The following is an 18,444-nucleotide window of genomic DNA, read 5'->3' on the forward strand; positions in this document are numbered from 1 at the left end:
GGTACCTTTGATAACTATTTAGTATGACTTTAATTAATAATTTTCAAAATCATATTTTTTTTTGTCTCCCTGCAAAGAATGTGAGAAATATGGATTACTAACCTACAGGGTCTAAAACAATTATTATAAAGCTTTTTAGTTCTTTAGGAAGATGAGTAGGATGCTTCATACCTTGTATGCATATGTCTTACATTACAAAGATTCTGCCTATCACATTTTTATTGTCCTTGAACCGCTATCCTTGCTTGGAATTTAAAATATATGAATATTGGGGTAGTTATATTTGATATATTTTATCCTAACAAGGTCTGTATGTCCATCAGTAAAGGTTTAATTGACCTCCACCTCATTTCATGGATCAGTGATCTAGGTAAGTTTTTTTGTGTTTGTCTATCTCAGATACCGTAAAAAATAGGTCAACTTTATATGTTGTATAGAATGATTGTAAGGTATACATGTCTGATTGTCAGGTTTCATCTAACATGAACTAGTATTCCGCTCTATTTTGTATAGTAATGGTTGTGAGGTGTCTGTCTAGTAGATTGATATAACCTTGGCCTCATTTTAATGGTTTATTGGACTATGTAAATATTTTGTTGTTTGATTGTTTTTTTGGCATACATATAAAAAAGAAGATGTGGTATGATTGCCAATGAGACAACTATCCACAAAAGACCAAAATGACACAAATATTAACAACTATGTGTAAATGTATTTCTGATATAGATCATGTCCCCATGACTTCATTTTCGTCCAGCCTTCGACTTTAGTAGAAAAAGTGAGACTAAGCGATCCCCCATTCTGTAGTCGTATTTGGTGGCTTCCACAAATATTCACTCTGTGGTTAAAGTTTTTAAAATTTTAATAACTTTCTTAAACTATCCTGGATTTCTACCAAACTTGGACAGAAGCTTATTTATGATCATAAGATAGTATCCAGAAATAAATTTTGTAAAATAAAATTCCATTTTTCTGTATTTTACTTATAAATTGACTTAGTCTTTCTGTCAGAAAATATTACATTCACTCTGTGGTAAAGTTTTAAAAATTTTAATTACTTTCTTAAACTATCCTGGGTTGGTACCAAACTTGGACAGAAGCTTTTTTTATGATCAAAAGCTAGTATCTAGAAGGAAATTTTGTTTCCAGTTAACATTACATTCAGTCTGCAGTTTAAAGTTTTTAAACATTTATTAGATTTATAAACTTTCCTGGATTTGTACCCAACTTGGACAGAAGCTTTATACAATAAAAAATAGTCTTAACAGGAATATATTTTTGATTTATTTCCTCATTTTTGTTGAGCCTGCAGAAAACAGAAAAAGTAGGCGAGACACTGGGTTCCGCGGAACCCTTACAAATTTTTATGGATCAATGACAATGTTCGGTTTAAGTAGTAAAACCTTCATATTACAGACCTTTATCGTGACTTCAATCGTAAGTAAAACAGACGTGACATTTCTGCGTGTGCACCTTTGTTTACAGTTAGTCGGAGGCGTAGCTGATGAATATTATTCTATAATAATTTTAATGTTTTTATTATCTCTTTATTTTATTTCAAGTTCCCATTTGTTAAGCAGTTGGGCAGTCTATGGAAGTTTTGTTCTGCTCAATCTGTAAGGAAAGAGTTATTAAAATGTAAATAAGGTACATATACGACATTGAATAATATCGGCCTGAGAACATAAAATTAACTCGAGTAAAAACGATTAGGGTAATTTCATTTAAATTACATAAAAAAAATCCATTAAAGTTAACTTATTTTTTCTGTTATAAGTAAACAGTTTTCCCCTGTTATCATATAATTGCATTTGCAACAAACAAATCTATCAGATTAAAACATATAATGAAAACGTCGACATGTCTGCCTTCTCTTAAACTAAAATGTCACTTTTAGATATATTACACCAAAAGTGATGGTTAAAGTGTTAACATGACAAAATTACCAGTTTAGCAATTAAAGTAATTTTCAATTTTTTGCACGTTAAAGTGCAATAGAGAAATGAACGCAAACACCACAATTACCTCCTTGCATGATATGTCACTATTAATTTAAATGAACAATTCAGTTGCATAAATCACCTATCGTATTTATAGACGTTGATAATTTTCCAACTGAAGTGTTGCATCATAATTAACCTTTTTTCAATTTCTATTTCTTTAGTTTATTGAATTAACAATATAGAAAAGTGAAACTACAATTAAATCGTCAATTCGTTTAATAGAGTTGCAAGAATTGTATTCATGCTTTGACACATATAGAATTTATGAGACAAGACACGGCAAGTACTTACACAAAAGGATAAACAAAAAAATATTGTCACTCAAGAATTGAACTTTTCTGATAGATATGTTTGGTGCAAGTACAAAAACTAAGTCTTAGACAAAACACTTAATTATTCTTACATTTTGCTTTAACTTCAAACGTACTAAGTTACATGCTTGCCTTTTGCTTGCTAAGCGTCCAGTCTCGGACATTCAACACATTCAGCAATGAACTATGTAGTACCGGTTCTGCAAGATGTGGTTGAAGGCCTTACTTTAACCTATAATGGTTTAATTTTTAAATTGTTATTTGGATGGAGAGTTGTCTCATTGGCACTCACACCACATCTTCCTATATCTATGGTTAAAGAATGGTAAATTTGAACTGCCATTTTTAAGTGAAATGTTATGTTGGATAGGGGTAGAAGTTTTGTTTTGCAACAGGTCACATACGTTTCTTTCAAAGAGTTGCTGCCAGGTTAACATATTTCGTACCATAGATTACTTTGTTTCCTTTTGGTAACTGATTCTGTAATGTGCTCTGTCATAGATAAAGGCAACAATAGTAAACCGCTGTTCTAAAGTCATATATCGATTAAGAGATAACAAATACAGTTTAAAAACTAAAACCGAGGGAAACACATCAACTTAAAAAAAGCAACAGTTGAATACCGCTGTTCGAAATCGAAGTCGATTGAGAAACTAAAAAAATCTGGTTTACTAACTTAATCTGAGGGAAACACATTAGACATAAGAGAACTACGACAGAGCAAAAACACTACACTAAAATGTAACACACACAGAAACGAACTATAAGATAACAACTCTCGTTTTCCTGACTTAGTACATGACATTTTTAGAAAGAATAGTGGATAAAACTTGGTATTGTGGCTAGCCAAACAACGCGCTTTAATGGCAATTTTAAATAAAACACTAAAAAGAAAACATAACATGACAGGACTGCAAGACAAATAAATGCAAAAACATTCAGTACAGAGAAAGACAAAAATAAACAATACAATAATACATTTCGTCATGCAAAACGGTACCAGGCCTATGAGCTGATAAGCCAGACGCGGGTCACTGATGAGTCTTATATAGACAAAACGCGCGTCTAACGTACTAAATCATAATCTTTGATAACTATTCTGTAATAGACTACTGTGTTTATATCTAATAACAGATTTTGTAATGTGTTTTGTAATAGACTACTCTGTTTCTATCTAGTAACGGATTGTGTGATGTGTTCTGTAATAGACAACTCTGTTTCTATCTAGTAACGGATTGTGTGATGTGTTCTGTCATAGATTACTCTGTTTCTATCTAGTAACGAATTGTGTGATGTGTTCTGTAATAGACAACTCTGTTTCTATCTAGTAACGGATTGTGTGATGTGTTCTGTCATAGATTACTCTGTTTCTATCTAGTAACGAATTGTGTGATGTGTTCTGTAATAGACGACTCTGTTTCTATCTAGTAACGGATTGTGTGATGCGTTCTGTCATATACTACTCTGTTTCTATCTAGTAACGGATTGTGTGATGTGTTCTATAATAGACTACTCTGTTTCTATCTAGTAACGGATTGTGTGATGTGTTCTGTCATAGACAACTCTGTGTCTATCTAGTAACGGATTGTGTGATGTGTTCTGTAATAGACTACTCTGTTTCTATCTAGTAACGGATTGTGTGATGTGTTTTGTAATAGACTACTCTGTTTCTATCTAGTAACGAATTGTGTGATGTGTTCTGTCATAGACAACTCTGTTTCTATCTAGTAACGGATTGTGTGATGTGTTCTGTCATAGACAACTCTGTGTCTATCTAGTAACGGATTGTGTGATGTGTTCTATAATAGACTACTCTGTTTCTATCTTGTAACGAATTGTGTGATGTGTTCTGTCATAGACAACTCTGTTTCTATCTAGTAACGGATTCTGTGATGTGTTCTGTCATAGACAACTCTGTGTCTATCTAGTAACGGATTGTGTGATGTGTTTTGTCATAGACTACTATGTTTCTATCTAGTAACGGATTGTGTGATGTGTTCTGTAATAGACGACTCTGTTTCTATCTAGTAACGGATTGTGTGATGTGTTCTGTAATAGACTACTCTGTTTCTATCTAGTAACGGATTGTGTGATGTGTTCTGTAATAGACGACTCTGTTTCTATCTAGTAACGGATTGTGTGATGTGTTCTGTAATAGACGACTCTGTTTCTATCTAGTAACGGATTGTGTGATGCGTTCTGTCATATACTACTCTGTTTCTATCTAGTAACGAATTGTGTGACGTGTTCTGTCATAGACTTCTCTGTTTCTATCTAGTAACGGATTGTGTGATGTGTTCTGTCATAGACAACTCTGTTTCTATCTAGTAACGAATTGTGTGATGTGTTCTGTAATAGACGACTCTGTTTCTATCTAGTAACGGATTGTGTGATGCGTTCTGTCATATACTACTTTGTTTCTATCTAGTAACGGATTGTGTGATGTGTTCTGTCATAGACTTCTCTGTTTCTATCTAGTAACGGATTGTGTGATGTGTTCTGTCATAGACAACTCTGTTTCTATCTAGTAACGGATTGTGTGATGTGTTCTCTAATAGACGACTCTGTTTCTATCTAGTAACGGATTGTGTGATGCGTTCTGTCATAGACTACTCTGTTTCTATCTAGTAACGGATTGTGTGATGTGTTCTGTAATAGACTACTCTGTTTCTATCTGGTAACGAATTGTGTGATGTGTTCTGTCATAGACTACTCTGTTTCTATCTGGTAACAGATTTGTGATGTTTTCTGTCAGACTTCTAAGTCTGTTTCGGTTTGGTAACTGATTTGTGATGTGTTCCGCCATAAACTACTCTGTTTCGTGCTGATCAGAGATTACTCTTTTTCTTTTCGGTTACTGATTTGTAATTTGTTCAATCACTGATTTGTTCTAAAGCAATACATAGTATAAAAATGTGTATTTTGTGTAAAAATGTGTAATTCTGCACTGCGTGCTGTGGTCCAATTATTGGTATATCTAACTTGATACACAGCAGTATAAAAGCTGACTATAGGGATATTTCCTTTTTTAGTAAATTATATTTATACTTTTCTGGAACCTTCGTTTCAATTGTGTCTTTAGGTTTAAAGTATTTGAGAGTTTACGTTCAGGAACAAATTACCACTGTTTCAACTGTGTCTTAAAAAAATTCTTTGTGTTATTTTCTGTTTTTATTTTAAATGGCACAGCAGTTCTCAAGTTTCTTTTATGTTTGTTTGTACAGTTGGCGTGGTCATCTATGTCTTCTCAATATTGCTATTGTCTAACTTACAGAACTTGCTTCAATCCCCCCCACCTTACGTGCACAAACAAACCATATCTGCCCAGTCAATAAATTGGTATGAAATATCATGCTCAGAACTGCTGCGAAGATATAAAAACTCGCTCTTTTTTTCTGTAATCAAACTAGTAGTATATAATGTAGATATCGTACATAGGTTTACCTTTTAACTCTGTTTCTATCTAGTCTCGGATTGTGTGATGTATTCTGTCATAGATTACTCTGTTTCTATCTGGTAACAGGTTTGTGATCCGCCATAAACTACATTGTTTCGTGCTGATCAGAGACTACTCTTTTTTCTTTTCGGTAACTGATTTGTGATTTGTTCAACCACTGATTTGTTCTAAAGCAATATATAACCTTGTGTAAAATGTTTTTTCTGCACTGCGTGCTGTGGTGCAATTAATGGTATATCTAACTTGATACACAGTAGTATAAAAGCTGACTATAGGGTATTCCCTTTTTTAGTAAATTCAATTTAAACTTTTCTGGAACCTTCGTTTCAATTGTGTCTTTAGGTTTATAGTATTTGAGAGTTTACGTTCAGGAACAAATTACCGCTGTTTCAACTGTGTCTTTAAAAAAACTCTTTGTGTTATATATTATTTTTTTTTTTAAATGGCACAGCAGTTCTCAAGTTTCTTTTATGTTTGTTCGTACAGTTGGCGTGCTCATCCATGTCTCTCAATATTGTTATTGTGTAACTTACAGAACTTTCTTCAATCCCCCCACCTTACGTGCATAAACAAACCATATCTGCCCAGTCAATAAATTGGTATGAAATATCATGCTCAGAACTGCTGCGAAGATATAAAAAGACTACTCGCTCTTTTTTTCAAGTAATCAAACTAGTAGTATCTAATGTAGATATCGTATATATATATATATATAGGTTTACCTTATATCTTGGTTTATATATAAAAATGTACATAATCAATGTTTCGATTGATATAACATAACATACATTTAATATAGCGGATTTTTTCACTAAAATAAATTTGAACTTATGAAACGAAAAACTGAGAAAAAGAGGTTCAAAGAATATATAAAACATGAATCGTTGGATTTTGTCCGCATTTTGTACATTTCGATCTGTTTCAATCATTAAATAGGGTGTTAATTGTCATACAGTGTGAAATTTCACACAAAAAGTGTGAATCAATGAAAACTATACCATATACTTTGTACATCTTTTTTTATCAAATAATATCATGGAAAACTTTAATGCGATTTTCCTAAACCTTTGTTTTGTTATTTGAACAATAAATAGTAATTTAAAAAGTAATTCAATAGGTAGGAAAACGAATGAGTGGAACCTTGACCGTCAAATGACCACCAATTTTCCAGTCAAATTAAAGTGCATATCAAAGAATTCACAACATTAAATCACATCGTCTGCTGTCCTATATAGGTTGGTAGAATTTGACAAAAAGCGTATTGCTTTGTTTAAAGAGGAGATAAGAACCGTATTATATTTCCATATATTTTGAAGGATAATAGGACTCATACAGAATATACGAAAGGTCTGAAAGAGATAAGGATTGTCAAATTGATTGAACATCAGTCCATCCGCAAATGTATTTTAATACAGCCAACTGTTTATTCAAATTTGTTTTGTAAAGATTAGATGTTTTGCACGCAAGCATATAGAGCTGTCAATTACAAGACAGTGACTTTTATATCAATCTTATGATCATGTATTCACGAAATGCAAAATTTAATGCTTTAAGTGTAGGTACCGAAATATAAGTTATTTGGCAAGTTTATTTCTTCTATTTCTTTGTTGTCGTTTATTTTACTTTATTTTACATTTCTATTCAAAAATATATACGAACTTAATGTAGAACAACTCCTAACTACAGTTTGTTTGCACTTAAAGTAGGACAGAGCTGAAGAAATTGTTGTCAAAGGTACCAGGATTATAATTTTGTACAACAGACGCGCGTTTCGTCTACATAAGACTCATCAGTGACACTGATATCAAAAAAGTTATAAAACCAAACAAGTACAAAATTGAAGTGCATTGAGGATCCAAAATTCCAAAAAGGTTGTGCCAAATACGGTATCTTGACGGAAAAATAAAAGCTTATGCAAAATATATTCAAAATGTCTTTGATCAAGACCTCATGCAATAAGTAATAAGTTTGATATGATCACTTAGTGTCTCACTGTCTTGTTAAATATATTTGTTGGCTTATCTCATACAAATAAAACTGAATTCATCCAAATGATCTTTTGTAAACTACAAAACAAACTGAACTTTTTTCATATCAGATTTCAGAATTGCATATTTATAAAATTTTAAAATACTGTTCTTACAATATTTTAATTTTATGTTTATGATTGTCATTTTATTGCACCAACATTATTATAGTCGGCGTAAAATGATTTTTCATTCAAAGTTCCTTAACAGGGTGTACATTGTCAAGTTACAACCATTTTTGGCAAGGTGTCATTAAACGAATATAAATATTTGCGAAACATTGCATTTTTTTTGTTTTCATTTACGTATTTATTAAATGTTCAGATAGAAATTACAACATAAATGTATGTTTAGACTTTGAAGTATCTATTAAATATATTTGTGTGTATAATCATCGCAACATAAATCTAACAGGTATAGGATGTATATGATAATGATGCTATCTGGGTTGATCAACATGATCGTTTTTTAAGTATGTTTCACGCTTAAAAGAAAACTTTTGTGAGAGATAAGACAACTGCATATATAAGTTAATATATGTTACCATTTACATTTTTATGAGTATTTAAGGAAATATAAAACTTTAGAATTAAAACACATTTGTAATGTTATTAAACTGATGCATACCATTAAATTCCCCTTTTCATTTTCAGTGTTGTTTAGTTCAGTCACATTATAATGTCCTCATCAAACTTTTATTAAAAAATACTAAAAGGATTATTCATTTAGAACTCGAGTACTATTATTAGAAAATGAAAGTGGTGTATTTTTTTCAAACTAGAAATATAAATAATAGTAAACATTATTACAAAATGAACATACATGTACATGTATACACATAATTCGCAGTTCCCGAAAGTGCTGATTTACGTTTGAAGTATTTTTAACTAAGTTGACAATGAAGGAGCGCAAATCTGCGATGTTGATCTCGGTCATTTTTAACTTATTTGCAAATTATCTGAAATTAAATATTGCTCTTTAGAAATCGACAATGCTTGTCTTTTGTCTCCACCAGGAAGTGGTGTAGTATCGCAAACTTTATTTTATTTGCTTATATCGTTGAAATTTTGCTATAGCATATATAACAATTTCGGAATCATTCAAAGTGATGTTTCAGCAACTTTCCTGACATTTTTACAAAGCATTGTTGGTCTCGTAAAATTATAGAATTGTCGTTTTTCAAAATTAAATACAAGCGCTAGAGGTGTAAAGTACAATTCTGGAGATATAAGGTGCTGCGCTGTTGATCCAAAGTCAAGCACTGCAGACTAAAATGCTTTAGATTTCTGGCCAAGCGATTATTAGTATTTCGCTGTATATATAAAGTCAAACGATGTAGATATTCATCTCTACAGCGCTGGACTTTACCTATTTGATCCAACAGAACTCTGTAATTCTATGTCACCTGCTAACAAAAATTAAGTTCAGAAATAAGTGATTTGCACACTACAAAGAATATTATGAATTTATAGATATTATTGAGATAAAGTGTTTCTACTTCAATAAAACCTTTATTGAGTATCGTCACATAATTGTTTATATCATGTTTTAGGTCTATACGTATCTATATTGTATCAAATTTGAGGCAACCCATAACAAACTACTGATTTTATCATTGTAACACGTGCTTGCATATACTGACAACAAGTGCACATTGTTTAACCTGTTTGTGCGAAATAATACAATCCTAAACTCTAATAGTTGTTGCTGAACTTCATGTATTAGGTACGGCTCATAACAAAGTGTACAGAAATTCAATGCAGATACAAGAAATCAACATCTTACTCTTTAAAGTTTGATTAACGAAATAATGTTTATCCTCAAATACGCCAGAAACAGAAACTGGACCATCTGGAACCAAGGGTTACGATAAGGTATACGATCCAGATGACTGGATCCTTGGCTAGCGAAGTTGGGACTAACGACAATAGTATAATTATAATCGTGTCACATTTATTTATCAAACAATATAGGAAATATACCCTCCATAAGTTTCCCAAGCTACCTCACCATCAGGAATAGAAAATTTACAAATGAAAAAGTAAATGTATTTAGATTTTTATACATATTGGTATAAGGTATCATAATTATACTAAAAAGAGGAATTCTGATATGAGGTCCAAAAATAACATTGGTCTTAATCTTAAAACTTCATATACTAGTAATAAGAATGAGGCTAATAAAGGTTGTTAATTTTTATGCTATATTCATGATGCATGACTTATTTTAACTTACTATAACAATAGTAAGCAAGTGAATTGATAGACTGATTATTGATCGTTTAACTGCATGTTGCATATATTTCATGAGCATAATAGCCGAGTTGAACAAATGCCATGCAAAGGGATAGATAAAAACAATTTGAAGTGCTATTAGGAAAATGGTACGTTTGGCATAAGTTGAATGAAAAAAAAAGTAAAAACACTAAATGGAGAACCAACGACGTGATTGATAGTGAAACAAAGGTGAACCTAAATATAATAGGATTTTATGGACATTATTAAAGATATGAACGTTATTTCAAAATGTTGACAAACTTAAAAAAAATTTGAAATATGGAAAAGGTTTTGGGGTTAAACACAGAGCTTTAAGAGGTGACACACAAGCGGTGACAGAAAACTTTGTATGATATTAAACTAGAAACAGACAAGAGATATCATAGTCTGTTTTGAGAGGGGATTAAAAGAAAAACCAATCATTTCAATAGTCAAAATATATGATATGTCAACTTAAATATGATAACATTTGATAATTAAATATGTTTAAATAACGGAGACAGTTTGATGAGAAGATTGACCATGAGTCGATATCTGGCGGTGAAATTGAACTCTCGATCAATAGTATTGATAGGTTTATAAATCACTAGCTTTTTATAGTTGAGACCTTAAATGACTTACTACCTGTCAGAAAAGTATTTAGTCTCTAATCTAAATGTTAAATAACATTCACTGCAATAATATAATTAAAATGAAATTCATAATATTCCATTGAGAAATCATAAACAGTTTAAACATAACGCCAATTGAATCCATATAAAACATTCTGAAATTTTGTTGAAGGTTCGTCCAGAAACAATTGTTTCTTTGAAATTTTGAACATATAACTTAATTTAACAACAATAATTTAAAGAACACAACAATATCAAACGTGATTGTTTTGCTTGTTTCATCTTAAACTACCGTTTACACCTAATTCATCAGGCTTTACCAACAAAAAATGTGGTAAACAATACGATATTGTTTTATAATATTCTCAATGCGCGACATTCGTTGTCCTCATGTTCACTTAAATGAAAGTAATGGACTGCATCCCAACCATAAATAGACACTAAAAGGAGGCCATTTATTTGAATGAGTGGTGTTGAGATTGTGTACAGTATATGTTACAGAACACGTTTGGCTATGCCACTGTTCAGACAAGAAGATTTGGTATATTGTTGAACGACTATAAAATATAATTTAGAAATTTAAATCTTTTGATCAATTAAAATCATCATGTATAAATTCATATTCTTCCTTTTCAAAACACGATGATTTAAAATGATTATTTACTGTCCAGTTAAATCACTTGAAGTGATATAGACAGAACCACTTTTAGTTTAAATGTTTACTCAATATTTTTAAAACGTAAAATAAATATCGTACTGTGTTGGATATTATTGACAGTATTAGTAGACCTGATATATTACCACACTATTTCAATTGACAAGACTTTAATTGGCCACGGAAAAAAGTACTGTTCACAATGAATGATCTTTTCCTCTAATAGACATTTAATTTTTAAAGATCGATGAGCATTGTCTTTGATAGCTGTAAAGACGCCATATATTCACACAATTATCGATAAATATCAATATAATTAGTATTTTTCTTCTCATAAAGTAAGCTAAGACGATCTATACTTATTCGTTTTAGAAATTTGCGCTACCTGTTATCTGTTATTTTGCGTTACACATATAGAAACACTTATCAAAAGAACTAAATTCTACAAGATTTTTCAACAAACGTTTTGATTAATCTATGTCAACCATTCAGCGGATATTATTACAATTTAATCAGGATGGGAACAAGTTAAAAGTTAATTAATTGACATCGTCTGAAAAAGGAATTGTACTTGAGACATGTTAAATAGTTTTAACTTTCATAATTGAATTATGCCTATTGAGTTGGTCAAACATTTTCCTTATCAAAGTTATCTTTCGAACGAAGAATATTGTTGTACGATCAAACTTAATGTTTGTCTCCTGGACTGAAGAAATTTGAGACACTTTATCCTGTAAAGGGAAATCTAAATAAAAAATGAAATAAAATAAAGTAAGATTTAATACGAAATTAACTGTTGACATATCTAATAAGTTAAACAACTCTCTATCAGATTGAACCATCGCATGGCTATACAACAACTGGCTTACGTTACGCGAAATAAAATACTTATGATTTAATTATCCATTTTTACGGTATGTCTGATTTACTAAAATGTACATGGAGTTATCCCAATGTCTATATAGGCAATATCAGTAGTAGGGCGTCTATCTTCTGGTCTAATTTATCACACTTTTATTTATGTATAATATACAAGGGGGAAATGGGGGAGGAAATGTGAGACAAGACTGATTAATTGATATATGTATAAAAGGCATTATTATTTTACATATAATAGAATAAAACTAGGTGTATAGTTCGTTGTGTGAATTGCTTTTTTAAACAGGTAAAAGTAGTTCTTATACATATTCTTAATAAAGTATCAACTATCTAACCATATTCTATTTTTTAAGCAAATGTATCTCTCATGTTAACTCCCACTTTTCAAATTCCTATCAAATTTAAAGCAAAAGCGATCATGTTTAATAAACAACACACTTTCGTTATATACAAATAATTCAATATTCAATATATCAGAGGCATTCCTCTTGAGCCATTTATTTTATTTCTATAGTTATGTGAATTTTGAAAGTTATCAAATCAAAATTAAGCCTTAAATTGTAAAATAATCGAATCTGTAGCGAGATGATATACGATTTTTCTAGACATGTTCAGAACATATCAGTAGATTTACACATGCCTGTATGTTAAAATGCATTTTTACGACACGATTATTGTAGATTTTAACTCGAGCACAAATGGGGACAGTCTGGGGCTATACCGGAAACATGTGATCTATTCCTTTTCACGCCCTATTGGTACATTTCACATTCAAATAAATGAATCAACATGCAAGACTTCATTTCAATTTTGAGGATGATCCTAAATAAGATAAAAACCGAAAAATCGACCAGTGATACAAACATCATACAAACTACACGGTCACACTCTAGACACAGTTAAAGCTAGCAAATACCGGTACCTAGGAGTAACCATCAGCAACAACCTAACCTGGGATAAACACATAGTTAATACAGTAGGCAAATGCAATAGAACTTTAGGATTTATATGTAAAAATCTCAAAGGCTGTACAAAACCTGTAAAGGCAGCTGTATATGTATCCATGGTAAAACCTGCAATGGAATATGCATGCACAGTATGAGACCCAACAACCCAAAATAAGATCAAGTCAATAGAACAGGTACAGAAAAGAGCAGCACGATTTGTTAATTAACAACTACAGCAACCGAGCACCTTGTTATGTCCTAAATACTAGTATGATAAAAACTCTAAAATGGGAAAGCCTGGAGGAATGGAGGAACAAAAAACAGACTATACATGCTATTCAAGATCCAGTATGATCTTATAGACATTGACCGTCACAAATGTTTAACCCCAAATGATAACCGGGCAAGACGTAAAAACTGCTAAAACCATGAAAGAACATGCACAGATGCCTATACGGCCAATGGTTCTACCTAAGGACCATCAGGGATTGAAACAACTTGCCAACAAAAGTTCCATCGTTCAACACAGTTGAGGGATTCACAGCGGCCCTAAAGGCATGTTCTGCAAGGATGTAGGCAACTCCAATTGTACATAACTTTAATTTTGCTAGCGTTTTAAAATGTAAATAGCCAAAAGAGAACTTTCTGTGTTACTCGACACTGTGCAAAATTTTCGCGCAGAACCAATCACATACTGTTTTGAATCCGGCTCCGTAAGAGGAAGAACAAAACACCATGACATGTGCATGGCATTCATTTTTTTCAAAATTAAATAGAGAACCCCACTTCCTCCGCAAAAAATGTCGACATCAAGGACGCAGTTTCGTGTGGAACTCTCAAAATATCTTTTCGACAGTCATAATCATGAATCATCACTGAACCAGACTCGCCTAGAGTTTTGCATGTCCCAGCCCCTTTATTTCGGTGTACCATACAATCCATGCAAGTCGATGCCTGCGTCTCAGTTCTGTGCCATCTTGCATTTTTTCCATGGAGACGGTTTCTGTCTATCTGTGCCGATAAGCGTTTGAGACCAGGCAGCAAAATGAATGCTTTGTATGTTGCTGTCAAAATCGGATCTTAAGTCGAAGGTAAAAAACCGGGAGTAACGGTTCCATGGAATGATCATATGTTGACTCGAACGTTGACAAATAGAACTTTGAACCAGAATGCTGGTTCCGTAACAAGAGTCTGGAAATCATGCTTAGGTGAAACTTATTTAAGTATAGCAACTGCATACTGTTATTCAATGGCCTGGAGTCGACAAATGACAACGTTCGTGTAGCTGTTTCTAGTCTTGGCATATTGGAGTATGTTCGAAACAGTGAAAAGTCTTAATTCAGTAAAACAGTTATGTGTATTTTATATCTATTTAACCCACTTTAAAATCAGGAATGGTTCACACGTTCAACTCCCTTTATTATTCCTGAACATTATACTACATTGTGCAGCTTTACACATGATGGCAGAATAAAATCACGTGTGATGAACAACCACTTTTCTTTTGAGTTATAGGCCTTTTAATTTTAACATGGTCATGTTTTCATGTCTTAATGACGAAAACTTTTGAGAAAATTCATTTTTGCCTGACGAAATTTAATCCGGAAAAAGCACTTCGGATGCATGAAATTCATAATGTGTTATTTTGTATTTTACTGCACAGGGGTCAATATATATTTTGCAATTGGCCTATTTGTCCCCGAGGGTATCATTAGCTCAGTAGTCAGTACTTATGTAATCACCGAACAGGGTACCAAAACAGATAACTAAGAGAAATCTCCAAACAAGGTACCAAAACAGATAACTACATGAAATCATGGAACAAGGTATCAAAACAGATAACTACATGAAATTACCGAACAAGATATCAAAACATATAATAACTACATGAAATCACGAAACAAAGTATCAAAACAGATAACTACATGAAATCACCGAACAAGTTTTTGAAACAGATAACTACGAGACATCACCGAACAAGGTCCAAAATAGATGACTTAATGAAATAACCGAACAAGGTACAAAACAAAAAAAAGATAACTACATAAATCACAGAACACGGTACCAAAACAGATAACTACGACAAATCAACGAACAAGGAACCAAAACAAATAACTCCATGAAGTCACCGAACTAGGTACCAATAAAAGATAGCTACATGACATCACTAAACAAGGTACCAAATCAGAAAACTACGTGAATTCACTGAACAAGGTACTAAACACTGTCCTAATGACGTTCATTTCCCTCTAAATGCATAAGTTTTTTTCTTTATTTGTTGAAATCAGTAGGGTTTTCTGAAATAGATCTTGTTAACCAGATCTATATTTAAATTATAGAATATCTACATGGAGGTAAGTCATAAATAGTATTCAATATATTGGGTTAAATGCTTGCATCGCAGGAGGTTCGTGTACATTTCATACAGGTATTTTTGTTACTTATTACTAGAATATATAAATTGAAATACTTTTAAAAATTATTTTTACTTATACGTTAGTTTTTACTTGTACTTTACTTTCTTCATGTAAATTGATTTCTGCATTTCTTACAATAAAAGTCAGTTTAGAATAAGCAGTCCGCTAAATATGTAGTAGTATTATAGACATTAACACCAAACTTATGTATAAGAAAGTTAGTACCTTAGCTGTATTTGGCAAAACTTTTAGGAATGTTGGTCCTCAATGCTCTTCAACTCCGTACTTTATTTGGCCTTTTAAACTTTTTTGGATTCGAGCGTCACTGGTGAGTCTTTTGTAGACGAAACGCGCGTCGGCGTATATACTAAATTTAGTCCTGGTATCTATGACGAGTTTATTTAGTAAAAATTAATACCGTATCAAATTATTTGCCATGCATTGTTACAAGCAAACTGAAAGTATTACGCTGTTACTGAAATCATGACGTTTGACCATCTCATTTCGAAGGCTGTACTTCGGAGTATATTTCCAACAGAGACGGTATAAACAGTCAAGGCATACACCCTTGTTTGTGCCTCTCCAAGACTTAATTTGGACGGAATTAACTGAAACAAAAAAAAGATTATAAAAATTGTCTTGTTTGAAAATAGAAATAAAGGAAGAGATTTCGTTCCATACACCGCTTGACGCAATGATTGAACAATAGTAGCATCATTTGTCACATTTGATATGTGTGACATCTGTAGATTGTCTCATGATATCCTTGAAAGTTTAAAAAAAAATTGTTCTAAATGTAAGTATTTATAAAGATGGTGATAGCTTTACTTATGCGTCCTATCTAGAATTTGAAAGTCAATGTAAGGCTTGTTTTCCCAAGCACAAGCTGTTTATATTTAACGAAGGGGTCTATATTTTTATAGTTACACCCAGTATACATTACAATTTTACTGATCTAAATGATATGATTTGATATCGTATAGAGCACCTTCTTTTCTACTTTTCTATTTTAATTGTTGAAAACCGCGGAAATATCATCATAGGTGTAAGGTTCTACTGCCATAAAATTCTCTCCAAAAATGTATATTCATAATTCATAATAGTGATCCTATGCATAGATGTGCACTATCATAATATATTTTACAGCTAAGGTTCCAATTCCCTCAGATGAATGATGAGCATCCTTGTGAATTTAAATCTATACTGAAAAAAGCTTCGGATGCTGCATAATTAAAAATGTTATTATTTTTTATCCAGAAGGAATCAGTGTGTGTGAATCAAAATCATTTTGAATTATGGTTACAAGGGTTGACCCAAAAATCATTTGCCAGTTTTAACCGACTCCGACAATTTGCGGAAATCATATACGGTCCATATGTATGTAAGCTGCTCTACAATTTTGTGTCGAGTAAAATTTAGGACAATGACCTTTTCACAAATGCAACCGGAGAGCAAATTATCAAAAGAATATTTTGAACCCTCCAGGACTGGAATCTGGGATCTCTGTGTTACTAATCAGCGCTGGAACAACCACCTTTATATGTACAATCTTAACTAACCCTCATACGACTGACGAAGCAATCCCGTCACCCTGTGGTAAAGTCGGTGTCGGTATTAAAATCACTGACATTTCAAAACGAGCTATCAGACAAATATTGAAGAGTGACATAAGTACTGAGACAAAGTTCACAGACAAAGTAAGAATCCTTCATTAATCGACGAGACATACAAGTCCTATAACCAGAAGCGAGTGTAGGGATATAACAAATCGGAAACAATCATTCTGATAGTGAGGATATGGGATCTGTGATAGAAAATCTAACACATTAATAAAGAGATGTATGACTCATGATTCCTTCCTTAGACCTAGTCACGTGTTTTTGAACTCGTTTCATCCTCAAAGCAGGGTTTGAATATTTAGATACGTGAGTACCATAGGCTCTGTGCCTACGAAATATTACTTCTTGAGTATAACAAAAACATAAACGGTACCAATTATAATGTTAAATGCAAATACATAAAACACGCTCACTCTACCACACAGAATATCCCGGAACTTAAACATCAACGGTCCCAATTACCAACATGTAGAACAGAAGTGAGGAAAGAATCATTCTTTCCAAGAACAAAAGGGAACTGGAACGCACTACCACTCACTCGTTGATTTTCCTCTGAGTTCAGTATTTTTGTGATTTTAATTTTTTACCATCACCAGTGCAGGTAGTCTTGGAAATTTCAAGATTGACCTACATGAGACGATTTAGCCCAACGTCCAGGATGTTTTTAAACTCACTGTATATAGAATGTGTAGCACAAACATTTTCACATATTTTTATCTAAAACATTTACATTCGTATCCTAAAGTTGCAAACTAATCAGTTTATTGATGGTGGCGCAAAATGGTAGAAGAAGAAGTAATGCAACACATGTTCATTTCGACAATTACTGTGTTTTCAGTGATGCTCGAGGCCAAAGTATCTGATTATCCAAAATCTAATGCAAATGTTGAAAACGGATCAAACCAAAAAAGACATAAAGACAGGCCAAATATAGACAATAAGTCAGAGCTTAGCATTAGGGAGATATAGTCTTTAATTTTAAATCATTTAAAGAATTTCGGAACAGTAAATTATGATCAAACATTATCCGTATGTTCACGACAGAACCGAAGTAATACTAGGCTGTGTTACAAGTTGATTATTATTATTGCAATATGCTCACTATGAAACACGACGTGCAGATACTCACACAAAATATATTAGTTAGGAAAAGAACATCATCAATATATTCAGAAAAGCAAGTAAAAGATCTGCTATTTTGTCCACTATTTTCTTAAGCTTAAGGTTTTGAGATAATTTTAT

The 18,444-nt window shown here is 32.4% G+C and overlaps 1 protein-coding gene across 1 annotated transcript in view; it reads left to right on the top strand.

Annotated features, from left to right (window-relative positions):
* LOC134710313 (protein stum homolog) overlaps positions 1-18,444 on the top strand; it is a 338,001-nt gene that overhangs the window by 164,165 nt on the left and 155,392 nt on the right. The gene's annotated exons all lie outside the window — the stretch shown is intronic.

The sequence above is a fragment of the Mytilus trossulus genome, chromosome 3 (genome assembly GCF_036588685.1).
Source record: "Mytilus trossulus isolate FHL-02 chromosome 3, PNRI_Mtr1.1.1.hap1, whole genome shotgun sequence".
In the NCBI taxonomy this organism is placed as follows: domain Eukaryota; kingdom Metazoa; phylum Mollusca; class Bivalvia; order Mytilida; family Mytilidae; genus Mytilus; species Mytilus trossulus.